This window comes from Zosterops lateralis, assembly GCF_965231275.1.
Source record: "Zosterops lateralis genome assembly, chromosome: 5".
In the NCBI taxonomy this organism is placed as follows: Eukaryota; Metazoa; Chordata; class Aves; order Passeriformes; family Zosteropidae; genus Zosterops; species Zosterops lateralis.
In genome coordinates, this window is record NC_139766.1 from 32,204,552 (window position 1) to 32,227,303 (window position 22,752).

Genomic DNA, 22,752 nt, shown 5'->3' on the forward strand with positions numbered 1-22,752 from the left:
GCCTGCTATGAGGAGTCTTGGATCTTCTGTAATGGAAGGGAATAAAGCTAAAGCACAGACTGGGGCACAGGGACTATATGAGGAGCTGCACTGCGCTGTTTTCTGCTGTAACAATGAGATGAATGTCCACTGAAGGCTGAGCCTCTCTAACTCCTAGCGACTGCAGAGAGGGAGCTGCATTTGTTGCCCTTCTCAGGTTCTGCTTGCTCTGTGCAACCATGATGGATAATGAGCTATTCAAAGCCATTTGGACTCATTTGTCTAAGTAGAATGTCAGCTCTGGGCTAATCCTGTGAATTATTTAACCATCTTGTAGCCCTGAGAGCACAAGTGTGGAGACGTCTCTTAATCATTTGGGTGGTGTTTACTCAGTTTATACCTATGCTTTCATTATTTTGCTGTGCTGTGTGAAGGTGCACATGAGCTGCCTGCAGGGCCTGGGTGAACTGAATGGAAAGGTTCTGGAAGCCTTCATTGCACTGGGGTTTTGCACCCAAGGCACCAGGTGGAAGCTTCATCGTGAGAATGATGATTTTCCATAGCTTGAGAAAAGCTTCTTGGTTTCCTTTCCTTGTAATCATGCTTAACCCATCAGCTGCTCCTGAAGGTTTTAATTCCTGATTTATCTGTCTCACAGTCATGCTCCTGAAAGCCAAACTGGGGCTGATTCCCAGTCCAGATGTGATAGTAGCTTTATGCAGAGAGAGAAGCAGAGTGTATGGGTGGTTCTAAGTAACCCAGTGATGTTGCTTTCAGAAGCCCTTGCTGGCTTGCACTTTTTGCACAGCCTGGAATTTGGATTACCTAACACAGTATGTGTCAGCTCAACCCTGTTACTGGTTACATACCAGGGTCCCTGACAGGAACCTCAGATAAATGTTGTTTTAAACACTTCATCTTTCAACTTGGTCCACAATCTACCAATGTGATACACATACTGTGTAAAACTGTTAATTTCTAATCCTTTAAAATAATTTCTGATGCCTAGAGTGACCTGGTCCTGGTGTGCAATTTGTGGAATAACTGTGCTGGGGTAGCAGTGTAGTGGAGGAAAGGAAAAATGAGATCGTGGTGTGGCAACAGCATGCAGACTGTCAATCCAGAGATTTGCATCTAAACAAAAAAGGAAGCAATGATTAAGGTATTAAAACAAATTTTCATCAAGTAAAGGCTTACCCTGACTTTTTTTTTTTCCTAACCACAATCCAAAGATTTTGCTGTTGCTATTGATTTTACCTGGAAAGCACTGTCAGTATCATCAGAACAATTAACCTCCTGAAATCTAAGATGCATATACCATTCTATGGCTGGTGCTTTAATTAGTGAATACTTCCTACATCCTGTACTTATTTGCAAGCCCATTCACGCAAGGTAAGACACCAATTGCATGCTTCTCTGTTGGGCAGAGATCTTTTGATTAGTCAGCTTTCCATAATCTTTTTGAACTTCATTCACATTAGGTATTTTCAGATGCTGTACATATAAATGAGAATATTTTCCACTTTGTTGGTCCCTTGACAAATGTAAATATTGGCTGAACAATTCTTTTTTCTTCCACTTTACCCAAGTATTCTTGTAGCTTGTGAAATTTGTAGCAAGTCTAATATCACTATATACATGTAGTTTTCTAAGTAAGTCTGCTTCAACTGTATGCACACAAACTGTATGAATAAAACAGATAAAGGAAACTGAAAGTCTACAAGATCACATCATATTGGAAATGAATGTTTCATAACCATCCTGAAACAAAGCTTATGAGTTCTGGACTTTTTCTGATACTTGCAAACAGGAAAGAGAATAACTAATCCTGACTAATGTACCCAGGCAAGTGCTTTTCTATGACCTAAAAGACTGAAATAAAATCTTTTTTTTTTTTTTTTTTTTTTTTTTTTTTTGCTTGCTTGTTTCGGAAAAGAATCAATTTCTCTGCATGGAAGGAAGCAGGACAGAAATGGAGCTCCTGGGGAAAAAAGGGGAATTTATCAGAGGTGAAATCCCTTTGGTTCTTCCCATTGGTCACATATTCTCACTCTTGATCCTCTTCCTGCTTAGCAAGCAAAACCACTCCAGGTCCTAATACAAGATTTTTAAAAGAACCCTTACACTTTTCCTAGCTGAGAAGCTGAAACGTTTTTATGCTAGAAGGTTACTTAAAAAGCAAGTGTACACTGAGCTGAGCGAGAATGGCTGAGGCAAAACAAACTCTTTTTACGTTTCTTTTATTAGGGATTTAGGTCTGAATTTGGAGTGGCTGATTTAAAGAGGAAACATTAGGCAAATTGGTGATGACCTTATTTTTACCAGACCATACCATGTGAAAAGCCAGGGGAATCTTGTCCTAGATTTCAGTGGAAGTAGGGCTGAGAGACTCCCTCAGAATGAATGGTAACTTGTTTCTGTTGGACTGGGAGAAATTTGCAAGAATTTTGATGCACAAAAATAACCACATAAATCTTTAAATTGGAGTATTACCTGAAAGACACTAGTAGCTTCTTATAAATGAAAACAGTATCTTTTACCTTCCACTTTGAATTTGTTTCATTTTTTTATTTCTTAAGGATAATGAATTAATTACTTTTACAGCTGTTGCCTCAAAAAACTAAAAAAAAAAAAAAAAAAAGAAAAAAGAAAAAAAAGAAAAAAAGAAAGAAAAAAAAAGAAAAAAAGAAAAAAAAAAGAAAAAAAGAAAAAATAATACATTGCCTCCAAAGAAAGATATCTTGAGTTCTGCTTCTGCAAATTTAGACTGCTCTTTTTCAAACCAGAATCTATGGTTGTGCATCTACACAACTGCAGTTTGCTGAGGAGGCCCATCTATATTTTCATGTCCTGCAGAAAAGGCCCTTCTTGGTAGGAGGATGCTGCTGCTCTGTCAACACACCACATGCCCTATCAGTGGAAAAGCTCAGTAAAGGTTCTTTCTTCAGAAATACTTCTGATATTATGAAGAGTTTAGATACTTAAAGTTTTTTAATTTTCAGAGACACTTTAGTGTCAAAGCCATTAGCATTGGGACTGTAATACTCTGAGAATCCTTTGTGGATGCTCAAGGGAATTTTCTACTTGCTGGAGAACTTGCACTGCAAGACATACAAATTTTTAAATTATATGTGCATTTAAAATCTGACTATACCAAGGGTAAATAAAACTGTGGAAAACCAGCGCCATTTTACTATAGATAAAGGCTTGCTAAGCAGCAATAGATCTTCTAGGCAGTACACTGTATATAATTAATATCCTAATCTAAATTGTGCTGAAGCTAGAGGAAAGATTTCCATCAACTCCAGAGGAAGTTAAATAAGCTTATTAGCTGACCACGGTGTTCATGTGCACATGTAATCATGCTAAAGGACTTTAAAAAATTCTGTGCTGCCTTATAAGTTACTATAGTGATAAGGAAGAGACCATTACTGTATATGGCCTATTCGGACTGGTTGAAAAAAGGCTGAAGATGATCTCTGCATTCCTCCTGGTCCATTTGTATGTATATTTCACAATTCTTATTGAATTAATCTGTCAGAAATGTCCCTGTGGTTTGTCACCCTATGCTACATTAGGTGATAACATATGTCAGGAAACATCTGTGGATGTGCTTCAGTTGGGTAGCTTTTCCTGAAGTTTAGAAGAATTATATTGCTTTCACTCTATATTCTGAAGGCTTGCACTACCCAGCCGGACACTGACATACCATCAAGGCACTCCAGGCAAGCTCAAACCACCTTCTCATGGGAGGGATAACTCCTTCTACATGGGGAAAAGCCATGGCATCCACTGCTTTCTGGGAATATGATGAAGGTCCTTTCATCCCTGTGAAAGCAAGATCACTGATAATTCAGCATAGTTTGGGACTGTGGCTGCTCTAGGGTTTATAGTGTGAACTTTGAAACTTCTTTTTCTGTGCTAAGTGGGGTAGATAACAGTTGAGAGGAAGATGCATTCAACAAGGGTTTGAAAGCAAAAAGAGAATATTGAGTGTACTGGAGGAAACTGAACGAACCTGTATTTTTACACAGCTAAAAGCAATTTTCAGCTTCCTAACTTACCATCAACGACCCACAATTAGTCTGTGCTTACTAAGAAGGACATGCTACTGGACATGCCTGGTGTACTGTTGCTTTCTTTGCTTTCTTCCTGAAGAGGGTACAGAATATGGGATCATGCACCCTGCAGCCTTGTCTGAGGAGGCCACAGGCAGAGCAGTGCCATTATGGACAATAAAGCACTTGTCATGGAGGTGCAAATATCCCACTTTCTGGAAAGGTTCTTAGCTATTGGAAATATTATTTTTTATTTGTTTTGGGCTTTTTGGTAATAGTTATTTTTAAATCTCTATTTTCTCCAACTTGTTACCAGCTAATCTCTAAATTGTTATTGAAAAGTTACCTCTGCTTTATGTTGCTGGTTCAGGTGTGTTAGCCAAAGAGAGCAGAGGGAAGTTTGCATTTGCCCTCTTGGAATGGGAAAGAGCCTATGCAAGCTGCACATCTGCAATTCTTTTTATGTCAAAACTCAAAGGGGAATTATGGGACATGGAACTTTTTACCACATTTGAGATTTGCTAAGGAATTCTGGAGTTTGTGGTTTCACTCTAGGACATCCTGGGCTGTATCTTACCTTGTAGGCATGCAGTTAATCTAAGAACAAAAACAAGTAAGAAAAGGCTTCCTCATGTGGGGTTATGAAATAATTTTCAGCTTGTCACTAACTCTGTCAAGCCAAACTGTTATCTGTCACAATCTTCAATGATTTGTGCCAAAGCATATGTTTCAACCCTTAGTAATTTCATCTAGGGGTGTGTTTTAATCTTACTTTGGGTTTTGTTGGGTTTTTTTGTTTTGTTTTTTTTTAATGTACCCAATGCTTGAAACTAATATCCTTGGGTCATCATTCTCTATAGTCATATCAGGAAATTAAAAAAAATTTAAAAAAAGAACTGCCCTAAATGTGTTCTGTTTTTAAAGTTCTGTCAGCAAGTGCTTATGTAATGGAAACTGCATGTGTAACTACAGCAGTACCTGCTGCCATGCAGGTGAACTGGGCATGTGAAGGCAGTTTTCCTTCCAGGGCAGCTGGAAGGCATAGGCTTCCCCATGACCTTGGGGTGAGCTTTGCCACCTGTTGCCCTTTTTATACAAAAGTAGCCTGTGCCAGCCAGCAAGAGCAAGCACTGACCTCTGTGGGGAGAAGCAAGCAGAGCCCAGGAGGGCAGTGAAGCAGCTTGGCAGAACAGTCTGGTTGGGAGCACGTGAAATGCTTGTGAGTGGGACAAGAGCCCCAGGGCTCACACACTGCCAGCACAGCTCCTGCCTGCTGGCACTGCCAGCACCTGCACCTGGTACTGCCATTACCCTGCAGGATACACCAGCCATTGCTGGCTGCTGCTGCAGAGAGCCTGGGTTAAAATTGCTCTTTCAAAATGATCGAGTGTATGATTTCTCTTTAAGCATCTTTGTAATATTAATTAACTTCAAAAAAAAAAAAATGAATGGAGGATCAAATAGGAAAAGAAACCATAAAATGTTTATATAACTTGAAGTAAAATAATTACCTTTAATTTAGCTAATCTGAAGTTTGGCTAGATCAACTTAAATAATTTTTATTTAAAATTAAACTTGAAGTCTGAACTTAGAATCTTTGCTCTCTTCAGCCATCATATTCAATTATTAATTTCTTTGCTTCTAACTCTATTTACAGCTCTCCTGCACATATATATGCTGTCTTTGCCTTTGGAGAAAAAGAATCATTATCTAAATAGTGACCCAACTGCTGGGGTTTCTCCTTATATATCAGCATTCAGGCTGGTGGTGATTCAAGGCTCAGAAATACATAGGAAACCTAGTCAGATAAAATTTGCATTATCACACAGAGGTTAAACAACCTTGCAGCAGGATCTGTCACTGTTTCATAGAAGATAATATAAGGAAGAAACTTGATGTATTAATTTTTGAGACAGATAAAGTTTGCAGATTTTCTGTCCAGTAAATGTTTGTTGCTGCTAGATATTTCTAGACAGAGATTTTGAAAAATAAATTTTCTGAAATATCAGTAAGTAGGTGTCCATGAATATTACATAAAAATAAAGCAAAGCACTTCAAATAATAACTTTTAGTACCATTAGGTGGTTTGTTACAAGTAGTAGTCAAGTATTCCTACAGGCCCATCTCTGTAAAAAGAAATGGGAATTTCTTTACCAGGATGCATAATAAAAGATATATTTCCAAAGATAAATAAATGCCTTCTCATAACTCTAGGAGTTTTGCATCTTAAAATACAAGAAAACAAAATAGAGAACAAACTCTCCTCCAGCCAGGCTGTGGTGTTACATGGGGCAATGGATGGCAGGCCATGGCTGAAACAAGGAAAGATCAGGGATATGATGAAGTGAGATCTCTCCAATAGGTAATTGTAGTGATAGGTGTTGTAAGTAGGATGTGCTGGGGATGCAGAAGTGATGGCCTGAACAGCTCATGCTGTTCAGGAATGGGATAGGGAAGCTTAATTTCCAATAACTACTTGGTGTCCCAGCTCTAAAACTTTCTTGGGTCCATGCATGACCCTAAAGGTTTCTTGGTATCCCAGCTCTAAAAGTTTCTTGGGTTCATGCTAACCAGCACTCACCTGCAGGGAAACAGTGCCAATACCTGGCACCTATTTTGTGTAGACAACTGGATAGATGTGCCACAGATTAATGGTGGTTCTTTATAACATAGACATGGCCAAAAATGCTTATTTTCCTCTTATAATCAATGTTTTGCCAAGGAGAGGCATATTTAACCTGTTTCTCATGTCTATTTCCCATAAACACAAGTTTGCGTAGGCAGGTTTGCTATTCGCAAGCCAGACCTCTTTTTTTGCCGTGTAGCAACTCTGTGAATCACCCCATTGCAGTGGAGGAAGGAGGGTGGAATTGTTTCCACACATTTTCAGAGACAATGCAGGTGATTGATGATGAAAGGCTCTGACAGGTTGTTCAGTTAATCCCTGGATTGGCTTTTTTCCCAAATGAAGATGTAGTTTACTGACATACCTTGCTGTGGAATACTTTCATGGGCTGTATGATGATCTTATCCATATCCTTCAAGCCCTTTTATTAAAAGTCTTCTCAAGACTCTTCTTCACCACAACATTAACTTGTGAGTTGGCTCTATCTCTGTCCCTGTCTAAACACTGCTTTGCACTGAAGTAGGAAGGAAGCAAGCAACCAACCTCAGTTTTGCAGGTAAGAAGGAGCATTAAGTAATACCTGAGCTACTCCAGTTGCCAACCTGAGCTCCCTGCACTTAGTCCCTCGTTCCCACAGAAGGTAAGCTCTGGAACAGGGCTGGCCACACATGGGAACTCCAAGTTTTTTCCAGAAGCCTGTGCTTTGGTATCCGATTCTGTTTACAGGGATGGCTCCTGTGGATCCTCTCCATTTGTTTAAGGCAAGCAGATGATAAATTCCAATGTCTGCTTGTCCATTGTTTTGGTCTGGCATCTGCAAGCTTGATTTGTTTGGCATTTGATGGTCTGGGGCAGATGAGATGTGAGGACAGCCTTTCAAAAGCCGAGCTCTGTTTACACCCATGGTTCAGGTGTTGTGACATTAGTGTCACACAAAAATGCAAGTGACATGATTAATGTACATGTTCCAGTCTGCAGATGTGTTTCGTAAGAAATAAAAGGCTTTTTTGAATGCTAGGCACTAATTTAAAATCAGAGCCTCAAAATCACTATGTACAAGTTCTTTGGCTTTGGGAGAAAGCTTGGTGCTGATTAATTCTTTCTGTTTTCCCCTTCTGACTCCTGTAGGCACTAGCATTGAATTGGAGGAGCCCAAATGAATCCTTGCATTCTTTTTAGCTGACAGCTTTCAGAAGGTGAGCACACTCAGACTGAGATATCCTTGAAAAGGAGATGTTCCTTGCCATGACATCTGTCCTGGTCCTGGGACTGAACTTGGCTTTTGCATCAATTCTCATCAGAAACAGTTGCAAGGAGGTGTGGGTATGTGAAGAATGTGAGAACATGCTGTGCATTTAGAGGTCATTGCTGGTTAGAGATGTTCAATATACTGTAGTCTGGCCCTATCTGGGGTTGTCCTGTTTGGTGTTGTGTTAAATATGTGCCAGTGAACTGTAAATGGTGCTGGATTCAATGACTTAGTCCTTTTGTCAGCCAGAAAAGACTGTGATCGGGATGTGTTTCAGCAGAAGAGATGGTATTTTATTTTTTCATACACTTTGTTTCTTAGTTGTAGTCTAAACATAATAAATATTTAACTTCTGAGCTTTCTTGCTCTGATTATTTCTGTGTAATATTTTACTTGACATTCAGTTAAGCAGATGGAACATTATTGTTGGTTCATATATTTCAGCAATATAGCGTTATACATTTCAGCGTCTGTTCTCAAGTAGTTGTTAGAAGTAAAGAACATAAACTTCATCTCTTTTTTGTGATGCCTTCAACCCTCAAAAAGATTGATATACAGAGGAATAGTGATTAGGGAAAAATTTTACAGCAGAAAAAGTGAACAAGTTGGCTTGTTCATATTGCATTGGCATAAACAACCAGTAGAACATTCTTGTTATGTTTGTCATTTCACTTAAATAACTTTAAAATTTGAAAAGCTTTATGTTGATCATTTTGATGAAGTAAGTACTAAGCTTGCTAATAAACTCGCACATGTGAACAGCTTAGAGGAGGAAAGAGGTGTAAATGTAGCCTATGAACCAAAATTCAGAGGAAGTAGGACTGGTAAATGAACTGGCACAATTTAGTCTCTTGCTGTTTTAGACTCTTTTCCAGTCCTGTGTCATGACATAGGCACCTTGTCATTTGAGGAAATAACATTTTTGTTAGCCTGACATAAGCAAGCTGAATCAGCTATGACCAGATTGTTTTGTTTTTACTGGACAGAATACTGTTGCCACACCACTCCTCTGTCTTCTTCATATCTTCTGGGATTCAAAAGGACACCTCAATGCTGTGCAAAGGGCAGTTCCTGTGTGCTGAGTGTGAACCAACAAGAGATGCTTTCTAGTTAATTCAGAAGTTCCTCAGAAGATCCCAAATCATAAGATACACATTTATCATATAGGGGGTAGGGAGCAAGAGAAGGAGAAATATTTGATAAACAGAGACAGTAATAGAAAGTAGAAGGAGTAGTAAACATAGCTGAAAAATCCTTCCTGTATTTAAAAAACCCACACAAAATCCTCAAAACCCAACAAAGTCATTACATGCTTAAAAATAAAATTGCTATTTAAATTTGCTTTCTAGGTTTTTTTTCTTCTTTTTTTTTTTTTCTGAAAAATCTCTCTAGATACCTTTTTGTATGTTTGTATGTGTGTATCTGTGTGTGTATATATATATATATATATATATATATATATATATATATATATATATCATGTCTCCTTTCCGTTCTGGTGTGCCATAGAAATGTCACATTTTTTTTATCTGTGCCTTCATACAGAGGATTTTGTGAACATTTTATTTTCCTGGTTAGGTATCTCAATTAATGTTCAGAAGGCCCGTATTTCATGGAACTCAATACACTCATGACTTCCTTACTTCTAAGTTGAAGAACTATTTAAGGCAACATACTGAGGGTGACTGAAGCAAGCTTTAGGCTGGCTCTGCACAGACTTTTATCTAGAGCCCTCCCAGCACAGCTCATTCACTAACTCAGTTTGTCTGATTGTGTTTTCATCCATGTGAAAGGAAGGCAGATGACTGTAGTTTGCAAGAATTCTCCTACATATACGTTTTATCTCTGACCTAGGACAGAGTTTCTTACTTCTGGGCCTCTCTTACCTTTGGGACGTCTGCTGCAGTGCCCAATATGATGTGTTGTTTCTTAGATGAAATGCACTTGTATGATGATGGCATAGATCAGGGGGAAAAAAAGCATAGAGATAACCAGATTCAGTTGTCCTCAACAAACCAGTTCATCTGCTGCAAACATACAGTATCTTATTCTAGTATCTTCTTCACACACTACTTTTTTATCCCAGCTCTAGTTGTCGTAGAATCATGGAATCATTTAGTTTGGAAAAGACCACTGAGGTTAAATCCAACCATTATGTAACTGTCACATAACCTCAAACTTAGGTCCCCATGTCATAATTGTCTTTCAATATGTGGCAGGAATATGTGCACTTGCAGCCCAGAAAGCTGACCACATCCTGGGCTGCATCAAAAGAAGAGTGGCCAGCAGGCCAAGGGAGGTGATGTATGTCCTAGCCTTGTCCTCAGTCCTTGTGCTGGCTCCTGCTGTTCCCCACTGGGCCTCCACATGGACCCCAGACCTGACTTGGCACCTCAACTTGCCCAAGGCTGTTGGTTAAACCACTTGGAATCACCTGTCTGGGTGCCCTGGGGGACAGCAGAGCTCCTAGGGAAAAGCATTGCTTCTGCTGCAGCTGTCTTCAGGTCCTGCTGGTTCCCGACTATGGAGGGACCCCACCCCCCTTCCTGTTCCCTGCCATTTCCTGTCAGTACTGACATTCCATTTCTTGTGTGTATGAAATTTACAAATGGAAAATGAACACTATTCCATTTCTCACTGGGAAGAGGGTTGTTAAGACAAAAGTAACTATTCCTGCTCCATGCACCCAGTAGCTCATGGGTTTTATTTGCTATATATGTTAGACATTTTGACGTGCTTATTTACATAACATTTCTTCCTTTTCCTTCTCTTGAGATTGCACACAAGTGTTAGCAGATGCAGATACAGTATGGTAGAAGACTAAACAGTCTGCTTTGTGTAAAAATGATACACTTGAGATGGTTCTGAGATTATACACTTAGGATTACCCGATTCAGTAGAGTGATGTACATACCCGGTAAAGAAAAATAAAAAGAACACAATTAAATAAAAAAGAAAACAGCAATGACAACCAGTGCATATATATAAGAACAGTACTCTGATATCAATATTACCAAAAAAATACCATGAAAAAAAAATACCAAGCTGAAAATTCTATAATGTTCATATGCTGAAATGGAAATCTTTTGTTTTGGATAATCTCTTTATGGGATAATTACCCTGTTAACATCATGGTGCTGGAGAGAGGAGGAGTCCAAGAAAAAGGATTGGTTCTTCAAGGATCACCTCCAAGCTCAAGAGTGGTCCATCCCCATATGCAGTCAAGCAGAGATGATCATCCCCCTCTACTCAGCACTGGGGAGGCCAGAACTGGAGCACTATTTCTGCTATGATCTCCTCCATACAAAAGAGACATGGACATACTGGAAAAAGTCCAATGAAGGGCCATGAATATGGTAAAGGGACTGGAGTTTTTGTCGTATGAGGTGAGGCTAAGCCTCAAGAAGGGAAAACTTGGGGCTAGGGGAGGATCTTGCTGGTGTGTAAATACCTATTTTGCAGGGAAAGATGGAGGCAGACCCATCTTGATGAAAGGAAAGTGGTTGTGGACACAGAATGGAATATAGGGAACTTCCTTTAAATGAGAAAGCTAGAATCACCTTTTGGATGTCTTTATTTACTTATTTGGTTCATCTGATGTACTTAACAAGCAGATTTCCTTAATGAAACAAGTTTAGAGCCTGTATGTCCTGTACACCAAGAAAAAGAGTTGGTGAAACCTTAAATATAGTTAAAATGTGTCTGTAATTGGTAAAAGGTCCTAGACCCATCCTGATCCAAAGGAACACCAAGTTCCTTTGTTCCCTTGTGTAAGACAGTCCAATATTTTCACTGTGAATTTTGTTTATGCTCCTACTTCTGTTTCCCTGTTTGATTGAGACTGGGTCTCTATCTTTTCTGATCAGCTGGCAAAAAGCTGATTTCAGAGAGTAATGTAGTCCCTGGATGTGTAATGTGGTGAGCATCAAGGAGCATCAGAGAAGTGGTACCTGGCACCACTGAGATACCTATTAAAATATTGTGTAGCTGGGACTTTTGCAATTTCATGTTGCTGACAGAATTCATGAAAAAGTATGAGACACAGAGAGAAAGAGAGATTTTTTTAGACTCTCCTGTGAAAGACAAGAGAAAACCAGCTCATTGATGTTTCTTGGAGAAAACACTAAAATGTGGTATATGGCCTTTAGAAACCCAGATGTGGAGAAACATGTGCTAATAAAGGATTAATTAACATAGTAGATAAAATAATAATAAGCTTTGGTGTTTGGCAGATGGAACATAAGTACATTCAGGACAAAGCGTGAAATCACCAGTGCCTGAGATGGTGTATGCAATTCTACCTCATTTGTTTCTTTCACTGAAAATCCTAGACAAAATGCAAAAATCATTTGGGAGAGTCTGGCTGTGTCTACATAAGCATGAAGTGTGGTGCAATAGGAGCAAAGCAGGGCAGCCCACCCACGGCAGAGCAGCTGATGTCCATGCTGCTCGTGCTCTGGGGCTTGTTCAAGAAGCTTTAGTGTGGTGCTAGAGACCGCCCATTATCAGCAGCAGTCAGAGATGCACTCCTGGATTAAGTGCTTCCACATCCATTCTTGAGAAAGGAATTTATTTGCATTTCTGAGCCACTCCATAGTGTGAACCCAAGTGCAGCTACATGGGGACTATCAGCAGCTTCACAACTGCCCTCCTCCTTTGAGCTAAAAAGTGAATATAGGCTCCTTCCTTTCTTAAAACACTGTTCTGCAGGAAGTCTTTGCCTGGTATACTTCAGTATGAACTGAAGCATTAGGAGACAGTAGTTGCCTTTATTTAAAATAAAAATACCTCCAGTATTTTACAGAATACTATATATATGTGTATATATATATATATATATATATATATATATATATATATGAGAAAGTGTAGAGCCTTAACACCCCTACACACACTTAAAATAAATAATACCCAGGAAACACAAGGAAGTTATGGCAATGCAGAATGTGCAACATAGCGGGACTTTGACATGTGAGTTGATGATTTACAGATCTAATGGACTGATGCAGCACGCAGCCAAACCAAAACCAGTTGAGGTAACTTAACTGCCATCCAAAGGGGCCTGGAGGGACTTGAGAAGTGGAGTCATGAACCTCATAGAGCTCAACAAGACCAAGTGCAAGAAGAGAAGGACTTGGGCATGTTGGTGGATAAGAGGCTGGACATGAGCTGGCAAATGTGCATTTGAAGCCTGGAAAGACAAAGGTGTCCTTGGACTGCATCCAAATGACCATGGCCAGCAGGGGGTAGGACAGGATTCTGCTCCTGTACTGCTCTCATGAGACGCCATCTAGAATACTACATCCAGCTCTGGGGTCCCCAGCACAAGAAGGACAGGGACTTCCTCAGACAGGTCCCGAGGAGGGCCATGACAATGATCAGGAGCATCTCTCCTGTGAAGACAGGCTGAAGGACAACTTTTTACAAGGGCATTTAGTGATAGGAAAAGAAGTTATGGCTTTTAGAATGAAAGAGGGTGGGTTTAGATTAGATCCAAATAAGAAATTCTTTGCTGTGAGAGTTGTGAGACACCAGAACAGGTTGCCTGGCAAAGCTGTGGATTACATGTCCCTGGAAATGTTCAAGGCCAGGCTGGATGAGGCTTTGAGCAACCTGGTGTAGTGAAAGGTGTCCCTGCCATGGCAGAAGAATCGGAATTAGATGATCATTAAGGTTCCTTCCAACTCAAACCATTCTATGATTCTGTGATGAGTCTCAGGGGTCCTGATAAAGCCCCAGCCACCTCAACATGCCCCTCAAATTCACAGCACCTCACAAAACAAAATTTCGCAGAGGTAAGCAACAAATTGCAACAAGGTCGATGTTCTCTTCCAACATTGCATACTCAACATATATCCTTTTAGCATATTTATACGGCATGGAGATGTCCTTTTGGAGCCGTAAGAAAGCCCTTCCTTTGCAAGCTGTCCCCTCAGACCGGTGGGGTGTTAAGCGTCAGTGCTGCCAGCGCTCCCCTCGGCCCCATGTGCACCTCTGTCATTTCTGAGGGTTGGTTTAGGGTTAGGGGGTTAGGGTTAGGGGGTTAGGGGGTTAGGATTAGGGGTTAGGGTTAGGGGGTTAGGGTTAGGGGGTTAGGGGTTAGGGTTAGGGGGTTAGGGTTAGGGGGTTAGGATTAGGGGTTAGGGTTAGGGGGTTAGGGATAGGGTTAGGTTTAGGGGGTTAGGGGGTTAGGGGTAGGGTTAGGGGTGGGGTTAGGATTAGGGTTGGGTTACAGTTAGGGTTAGGATTAGGGTTTGGGTTAGGGTTATGGTTAGGGTTAGGGGTTAGGGTTAGTATAAAATTTCCACCGCCCCCCGCGCGGTCTGTGTGAGTCACTGCGGGAGGGGCAGGGACAAGGCAGGGGAGCGGGAGGGAGGGAGGGAGGCAGAGGCCCGCAAGGCCGATCCCGGTGCCCGGCGGGCGGCGCGGACGGGCGGGGCGGAGGAGACGGAGGAGGTGGAGGCGGAGGAGGAGGAGGAGGAGGAGGGGGCGGGCTGGGCACACGCACACGCCGCTCCCGCCGTGCCGTGCCTTAAATAGGGCGGCGCCAGGAGGCGCGCACAGCCGTGCTCGGTGCTGCTGCTGCCGGAGGTGAGCGGGGCGCGGGGGCTCTGGGGCCTCCGGGGCTGGGGTCGTGCTGCCGAGGGGGCGGCCGGGCCTGTGCCGGGGCGTCCGGTCCGGGCTACGGGGCTGGGGCGGTCCGGTCCGCGGGGCCGCTGTCACCGCCAGGCCGGGCGGTCCCGTCCCGTCCCGCCGCCGATCTCTGTGGGCTGCTTGCGGGGCCGCGGGCTCTCCTTCCCGCCCCGCACTGGGACCAGCGGCCCCCGGAGCCGGCCTGGCTTCCCCTCGCACAGGAGCCTTCAGGAGAGCGCGGCGATCTGTCTCCGGCCTCCCCCGGCGCTGCGGCACTCGGGCCGGCCGGGCATTGTTCCTGCGGCTCGGCTGGGCTCGGCCTGGCGCGGGGAGGGCTCGGGCCGCAGGTACCGGGCCGGGCCGGGCCGCAGGTACCGGGCTGTGAGGGCTCAGGGGCCGGGCCGGGCAGCGCGGGGCTCCTGCCCATCCCGGGGCTCCACGCTCCTTTAGCTGCCGGACTTTGCCTTCAACTAGGTTGTTCTTTCCGGCATGAATACAGCGTGGACTTGAAGCAGCCTTTTTTTTCTTCTTCTTCTTCTAAAGCAGTTTAGAGTGCGTATGGAAATGCAGCGTGAGCCAACTGGCCTAAAATGGAAGGTTGAGTGGCTCTGGCTTTGCAGGCCTCCTCTGCCCCTAGGTAGGGCTTGCAGGGCTCCAGCACAGGGATTTAGCCTGGTTACCCGACGCTTTTGTTCTAGGATGCATGCATTTCTTGTTCCTGTTGAACAGGAATGGCAACACTTGAAGCCTTCTACATTTCTGAAGGGCATGTCTGTGAGCTGTCGGGAGTATTATGGGCACCCTCTTGGACTGCGTAATCTAAACATATACCTCACTGGGGTTAACGTCTGAGATATAGTGGTCAGGTTCTGTGATAGGAAACAACAGACCTCATCCAGACCTGTGATGTTAATAGATTTCCTTTTTCATCTGCGTTGCTTTACGGGGAATCGTGCACTCTCTTGAGCCTGATTGGGAGAGTTTATTATTACCTTTTTGCTTTGGAACGTGCTCTCAAACTCCCAGGCTGAGATTTCTTAGCCCCAGGATTTGGATCAGATTTCTTGGATCAAAAAATTGAGTGTAAGAGGGCATTGAGTTTACTGAAAAATACCTTTCTCTTCCTCTTGCAACAATAACAGTATTAATAATGCAAAAACTGATACATGGAGTTTCTCATGGACTCTTGCTCTCCCTGCCTTTTTAAAGTTTAAGGATATGTAGCTGGCTTGTATTGGGATGGGGAAATGTTTGAAAGATGGGTGATGAGAAAATCTAAGGTTGTCATTACAAGTAACTGTTGTGTGTGATGTTATCGATTCAAGGTCTTGAGCAAACAGCCTTAGCCTAGTCTGAGGACTGTGTGATTACAATGAATTTATAAAGGTAGCTTCTAAATTTGGTAGGTGTCGTTTTCCAACTACAACTTGACCAACATGAGGTGGCAAATAAGTCTTCAGTTTTTGAGAAGGAAACCCCCAAGTAGCCTTTGCTTGAAGGGACAAGTACAAGGTAGAAAAACAAAACCAGCAATTTAAAATGGAAGGAAAGACAACTTTGAAATACTTTTGTGGGTAAGTGACTTAACACAAGGATTTCTTGACCGAAGTCTTTGTAGCTGGTTCTCCTATCTCACTGCTTCACTAAAAAGCATACTTCATCCCATACTTCATGGGATTTTTGGGAGGAGGCAGAGGTGGCTTGTACTTTCCCTGTTTTGTGTGTTGCTCTCCAGTGGGGCAGAGTAAAAGGTTCTTCTTTTTTTTAGCCCTCCAAGAAAGCAATGCTTTTACTAATGTGATTGGCATAAGGTAATAATAGGTTTTTGTGTTCTGTTTTTCTTGGTAATATGGTGGATGGAATTGGGTAGACTGCAGAAACCTAATGGCGTGAAATTTTTTGAATGTGCAGCAGAGATGAGAGAGATGTTCTGGCCCAAGGGATACATTACTTGATAAATTTGGGTTCTGGTGGTCTTAGGAACAGTCTGCCTGTCATATCCTACTTCCCTGCACTGCTGAATTACAAGTTTAGATATGTTAAATATTTCACTATGGTAAATATAAGCAGTGGTAACTCCCTAGAAATCCTCACAAGCAAGAGGGGTGATGGTTTATTCATTGGTGAATGGTTTTGTGGGGGAGTTTACAATGCTGTGTGGCTGAGGGGAGCTCTGCTGTACAGTGTTGACCTTTTACAGGCTGTAGGCTGAACCCTGTCTGCAGATGTGGGGCTTGCATTTCTGCAGATCCCACCTGACTCCTGAAACAAGAACACTTGATAGCATAAGGCTTCTGTTCTCTTGCTGCCTTTCATGTTGAGAGTTACTCATCTACACAGGGCAAAATATGATTCCCTGCCCCTGGCAGGGAGTTTGGGACTAAATAATCTTTAAGATCTTTTTCAACCCAAAGCATTCTATGATAGTAAAATACTTACTTTATGATTAGGACTTGAATCTTAGTGTACTGGTAAATTGCTCAAAACTTATTTAAAACAGCTTGCATGATTTTATAGAGATGTAGAGGAAAAATGGATTTTGCTTTTGTAGTTGAATAATTTAAGTGCTATAGCAGAAGTGCATGATGTCGTGTTTCCAGAAGAGGATTTCTCCCTTTTTTATGAATTACTGTTCTTGAACCTAGAACTCTTAAGCTGATTAGTTTGATAACTGCATGTGCCATGTTTTGGAAATTTGCCTTCTGCAGTTGGACTGCAATGATAGCTTGGTAAGGTTGAATTAGTTTCCTAGGAAAGCGAGAAGAAAATGCTTACTATCACTGACTCAGAGTAGATGCAGGCGTACTTTAATACATGAGGTCAAAGGGTTGCTTTGTTTGTCATACTATTTTTTTTGGGCTGCTGGTATTGGGAGGTCACTCAGTGAACCAATTGCTTCTCACAGGTACTTACTGATTTTCCAGTCTCAGAGTGTTAAGGGTTATGTTTTTTGTAACAACCTGCTGGATGTAAACACTAACTAGTGGGATGCAATGGGGCATAGTGTGCCTGACTCAGATTGCCTTCTGTGAGAGTTCAGGTATCAGACGTATGAGTGAGTCCTTCTCAGAGTCTCAAGTGGGCGTGTAAAGCAGTGTGTTAGCTTGATATTGCATACTGGGCTTTGTGAATAGTAGCCTTTTCCTGGGAGAAGTAGAATGAGTAAATTGGTATGATCGACTCAAGCTGAGCAGATCATATCACAAGGAAGCTGTTGGGTTCTGTAGGGTGGTTTTCATCTAAATGGTGTTTGGAATGACACTAGATTGGCAGAGAGGTGCCATGATGTACTTGCAAATCAGGAGTTTCAGGGATGCAATTCTAATGGATAGCAGTGTAGGCTGAAAAATAAATATTTGTAGGCATCTTATCTGGTTTTTGGAGATGAGAAACTGGTAAGACTGCTTAGTGCCATGTTGTGTATGTATAGGCATGGATTAAAGGTAACTGAAATCCTTCATTCCCAAAGGCTTTAGTGGTAGGTGTTGGTTTTCCTTTATATACAGGGTTGTTGGAGGACAGTAATTGCACAAAAGGCATTGAACAGATTCTTGTCACGTGTTTCAACTCCTGAACTTGAATAAACTCCAGTGACCTCACCAGTGTGCACTCAAATTACTTACTGGACATCACTGAGAGGCAAAAATCCAGGTGGAGTTCCACTTGATTGCAAGGGGACTGAGGCCAAATGTCTGAGGACAAGCCTGTGACTTTCCTTGTCAATGTGAACAGAACATTGAGACACCAGTCTCAGATTTAGTGCTCCTTAAAGGTTGCAGCAGAAGACTTAACTTGGATTGCATTTTATGAAGTAAGTCACTGTGGCCTAACTGGTGGGTCTGAGTCCAGCTGCTAGGTTGCTTCCCTCCAGTTCTGCCTTGTCACAAATGCAGGAACAGAAACTGAACCGGTAGAGGCAACCTGCGCCCCAGTGCCTGGTGCCCCATGTTTGCTGAGAGCCTGACTGAGGGAGCTGAAGAGGATGGATGTGAGGTGTGAATATTACAGGCCTGGTGGTTCCTGCTGCCTGGGATGTGTTCCTTATTAACAGTTCTCTAGTTCTTTCCTCTTTGCTCTTGCAGGAAGGTAAATATGTCAGTTACTACTTTAAAAGAAGGGTTACAGCTCTCATGCTTGGCTGGGTGAACTAGGTCATTTCTGGGTAAATTAATTTTTTTTTTAAGTTGGGGAGGGGCCAGGGGTGAGGTGGAGATGGTGGAGGAGAAGGTCATAGTAGTGGTTTAGACAGTTCAATGTATTTGGTTTGTTCAGACAAGTCTTCTCTGTCTGAGGAGTCATATATGACAAGACAGGCTGCCACCACAGTAGGCATCTTGCTGTCCTGTTATACAAGGCTTAAACTGGGATTTCTCCTTCAGGTCTCAAATACCAAAGCTCCTTTGCTGTATCTTTAAGGTGTTTGTGGTTTGCTTGCTGATCAGTTTGGCTATGTCTCAGGTGTTTGCAAGACCCTCAGTCAGGTTTCCCTCTGACTGCAGGACAGGCAGAAAATCCTGAGAGGACTTGTGTGCAGTTTACAGTTTTGTGCTCAATGTGTAGTATTACAGTAGTCCACCCTCTTCCCCAGCTGTGCTGTTGTGTTTCCTTCTGGTAGCTAATTGGCTATCTGGTCATTGAGACAAGAGTTGATTGAGGTGAGAACTAGCATCACAAATAATTTAGAAAGATGGTGTTTGCCAGATCACCTGCCTTGTGACTGCCTGGCCAGGGAGCAGGTGGGAGCACGTATCAGGTTGGACTGACTCAAATTTAAGGCTATTGTAAATCCACTCAGATTAGGATTATGTATTCTATTCAGACAAAAGGATTTCTCAGGTTAATAGCCAAAGCTATTTTTTCTACCTGTTTTTTATACATAATGAAGGGGCTAGAACATGATTCTGCACTTGTTCTTTTGAAAGCTGAGTGGAGAAAGGCTTAAGGGAAAAATGACATCCATGGGAGCTGTGCAGCGTAACCTGTCAGAGAAAAAAGCAGACTGCGTGGCAGGTAGCTGTCAGGACTACTCAAAGGTATGTGGGTGGCTGGTTCCCAGTTTCAGCATATCATAATGAAAACATCTTAGTGATATGTTGCTTGTAATAAGAGGCAACTTGTGTCTATTTCTCCTCCCTGCAAGAGGCTGTAGAAATAACACAGCCTGTTCTTTCACACCATGTGATGGACCTGCCTTTATGGCAGTGCTAGTATGTTGTTTATCTAAATATTAGAATAGAGAGGAAAAAAAGGCCATTGGCTCTTGGGGTTGTTTTCTTTGCAATACAGAGGCTGACGGCTGCTCTCCTGTTCTCTTCCGTTGCACTCGAACGATGTCTGGCTATGGATGGACAATGGGCAGGCTGCTGCCCGCTGTAAATAGACCATTGTATGCCGAGAGTAGGAGCAGCAAAGAACGGCAGAGCCCTGCCAACTTGGGTCTTTGCCTTGAGATACTGGCTGTGCTGTAAAGAATGAGTCTTGGGTGCTGAAGGGGGGGTGTGTGTGTGAGCAGAGAGCTGGCTTTGTCTGAAACTTACAGAACTCCTTAGCCAAATTGATATGGTGAGTTCCTAGGGGTGCCTTTTTGGGCTGCAGTGGGGGAACTGTTTCTCTGGAGGTGGTCAAGACAGATGGTTGTCTCTTAGGCAGTTTTGCCTTGTTACCCAAACTGCTTTCCCTCTGGTCTTTTAGAAAAAAGACCAAGGTCTACTGATTGCTTTGAGGAAAAAAGAAGTGCTTTTTACCTCAAACGTCAATTCTGCTCTTTCCCATCCTACATGTAGCAATCTGAGTATTACAGACTGGTACTTTTTGTTTGGTATCTCCCTCCTTCCAGTCTTCAGCTGTGTCTCACACTAGGGCTTAGTTTGAGTCTGTTTCCCTATGTTCCAGATCCTGCTTGGTAAGAAGGAATTGCAGGACTAGAATTTGTGAAGAGAGCCTGGCTTTTTTTACTTGTCTTGAGTGAGCAATCTTAGCTGGGCCCTTCCTTGAGGAAAACAACTGAAAGCCAGATGCAAGCTCCACTGTGAAGATCTTTGTATCTCAGTGTGAAGGCTATAAACCATTCTCCTTGGTCATGATAAAAACTCAGTATGTCTGATGTTGAAGCATGAGCCAAGTAAATACTGAGATGACTTGAAGGCTGGAAGGCATTGGAGCCTCTTTTCTTGATGGGGTGTATTTGGATGCATATGTTAAGAATGTGAATTTATTGTCTTGGTTACGCCTGGCTTTTCCCTGAAGGCAGAAGACAAGAGCTTATATGACTTTACAGATAGTGTTAAAGCTTGGAGTTGCTTAGTCTTGCAGAAAACTGTGTCCTCACCTTGTTTTTTGTGTGGATGAGGCAGAAGGCATAGTAAGATATTATCTCAATATAAACATAAGCAGCAAAATGTATCATTGTATACCTGATAACTTGTGGTATAACTGCTCAAGAAAGGTTTTATGTTGCAGGCTTCCCTAGAAACAACTGGTCAAGGAAATGAAAAGCAGAAGTGTGCATCTCTTCACCCGGACTGAAATCATAGCCAATCCTTGACTATAATGGGACTGTTGTGTGAATTAAATGATGTTTACTTCAGTTCTTGTTACCTGTAATGGTACCACAGCCTTTTGAGTAATTCAAATTACCCTGCATTCCTAACTCAGTGTGTGTCTGCAGGACACTTCATGACTAATGCAGACAGGCAAGCAGTTTTAAAAGTCAAAGGTGCTCTTTTGTGGAGCTTGAGGAAAGAGCTAAGCTTGCTCTTTGCCATTACACACATCATAGACCCCATTGTCTAGTTTTATAACATGGTGTCTATGATAAATGTGAAATTAACTTTTAAGTCCAGACTTCCTTGTTGGTGTATGAGGGGTTTTTTTATTCTTACTGTTCAACTGTGTATAGTAAAACTTAAGTAGTTTTCACACCTGCAATGCTAATGAGTATGATTAGGTGCATAAAAAGCAACTGCATGGTGATCCTAACTATTAAGTCAATAACTGATTCCTTTTTAAAAAATGGAAGATGAAGAGCTTGTTTATATATTCAGTTCATCTCTACCTTCTATTAATACAGCCTGATGTATTGTGGATTTTGATTATAGTCTGCTGTATATCACTGTGCAAATAACAAAAAGGCACTTCTGTAGTGCCCCTGCACTCCTGCCGGGGTGAGGCAGCCCAGTGCCCCAAGTTATGTCAGAAAAGTGTGGAGGGGAGAGCCTGGGGGTTACTGCATGGCTCCAGGACTGTTCCAGAGATGGAACTTGATTCCCTCCTGACACTGCCCCCATCCATGACATTGCTTCAGCTTGTCCTCTTAACATTGTGAAAGCATGGCCCCTTTGAACTAATTTTATTACTCTTTTGCTGTCTCTAGCAAATCTTGTCCAAATACTGGTTAGACTTTTTGTAAACTAGACCACGGTTCTGTTGTCTGGCTGAATAACCGATTGCAGCAGTAAAGATTTCAAGGTCAGACTGTAAACTAGAGATTTTCCTGTAGAAATGTGAAATGTTAACCGGCTATAGTTGGTCTTAAAACTTATAAACGTAATTCCGCCCGTTTGGGTTTCAATCTCAAATGCCACTACTCTGCAGGGGGGCTCCTTACACAATATGTGTTAGCTGCCTCTTTTGACATTCTCTAGGACTTTCGTTTAGTTCTGTTGTCCATAGGAAATGGTCAGGACCTAAGTTACCTCAGTAAAAGCGTCTCTTTGTTGTTCAGTGCGGCGGGCCGGCGCGGCAGCCGTGGCTGTGTGCCGGGGCCGTGCGGTGTCGGGCGCCCTTGAGCGCGGTGGGGTGAGCGCTGCCCGCTGCCATTGGCCCCGAGCGGGCACGCTGCTCCCGCTCACCTCTCCCCTAGTGGGCACCGGCCGGGGGCTTTCCATGTGACACACGTCCCGGGAGACCTTGGCTCTAGAGGAGAGCACCAGCTGAGCTGACTGCGATCCCTTTTTTTGTTGTTCTGCAGCTGGTTCTTGCTGTGGAATATCCGTGTCAGTGAGTGCTGGCGGTGAGCAGCCTCTTCCAGCTCTTCCTTCTGTGTGAACGTGACAAATCAAATGTGCTTCCTGTGCTTGATTGTATTGCTGTGTACTGCTGCCTTGGGCCTCACTTGCCTCTGCTTTAGTCTGTCTTATGACCAGAGATAAATTACTGGCATGGTGCTGGCAGAAATAGGAAACTTGCTAAGTACCATGGAGGAGCTA

General features: G+C 42.6%; 1 protein-coding gene and 1 long non-coding RNA gene across 4 annotated transcripts in view; both read left to right on the forward strand.

Moving 5' to 3' along the window:
• The window catches only part of LOC310909324, a 45,535-nt gene extending 36,010 nt beyond the window's left edge, over positions 1-9,525 (forward strand). Inside the window, exons 3-4 of the long non-coding RNA XR_014590064.1 lie at positions 7,792-7,859; positions 8,899-9,525. This is a non-coding gene — a long non-coding RNA (uncharacterized lncRNA). The remainder of the gene's footprint in view (positions 1-7,791; positions 7,860-8,898) is intronic.
• Positions 9,526-14,430: 4,905 nt separating this feature from the next.
• The window catches only part of ACSL1 (acyl-CoA synthetase long chain family member 1), a 37,814-nt gene continuing 29,492 nt past the window's right edge, over positions 14,431-22,752 (forward strand). Inside the window, exon 1 of one of the 3 annotated variants that reach the window (XM_083861253.1) lies at positions 14,431-14,503. The gene's annotated coding sequence lies outside the window, so the exon portion shown is untranslated. Of the gene's footprint in view, positions 14,504-19,556; positions 19,579-22,535; positions 22,557-22,752 lie in introns of those variants that run through there. The other 2 variants (XM_083861254.1, XM_083861255.1) reach the window with 2 other exon arrangements.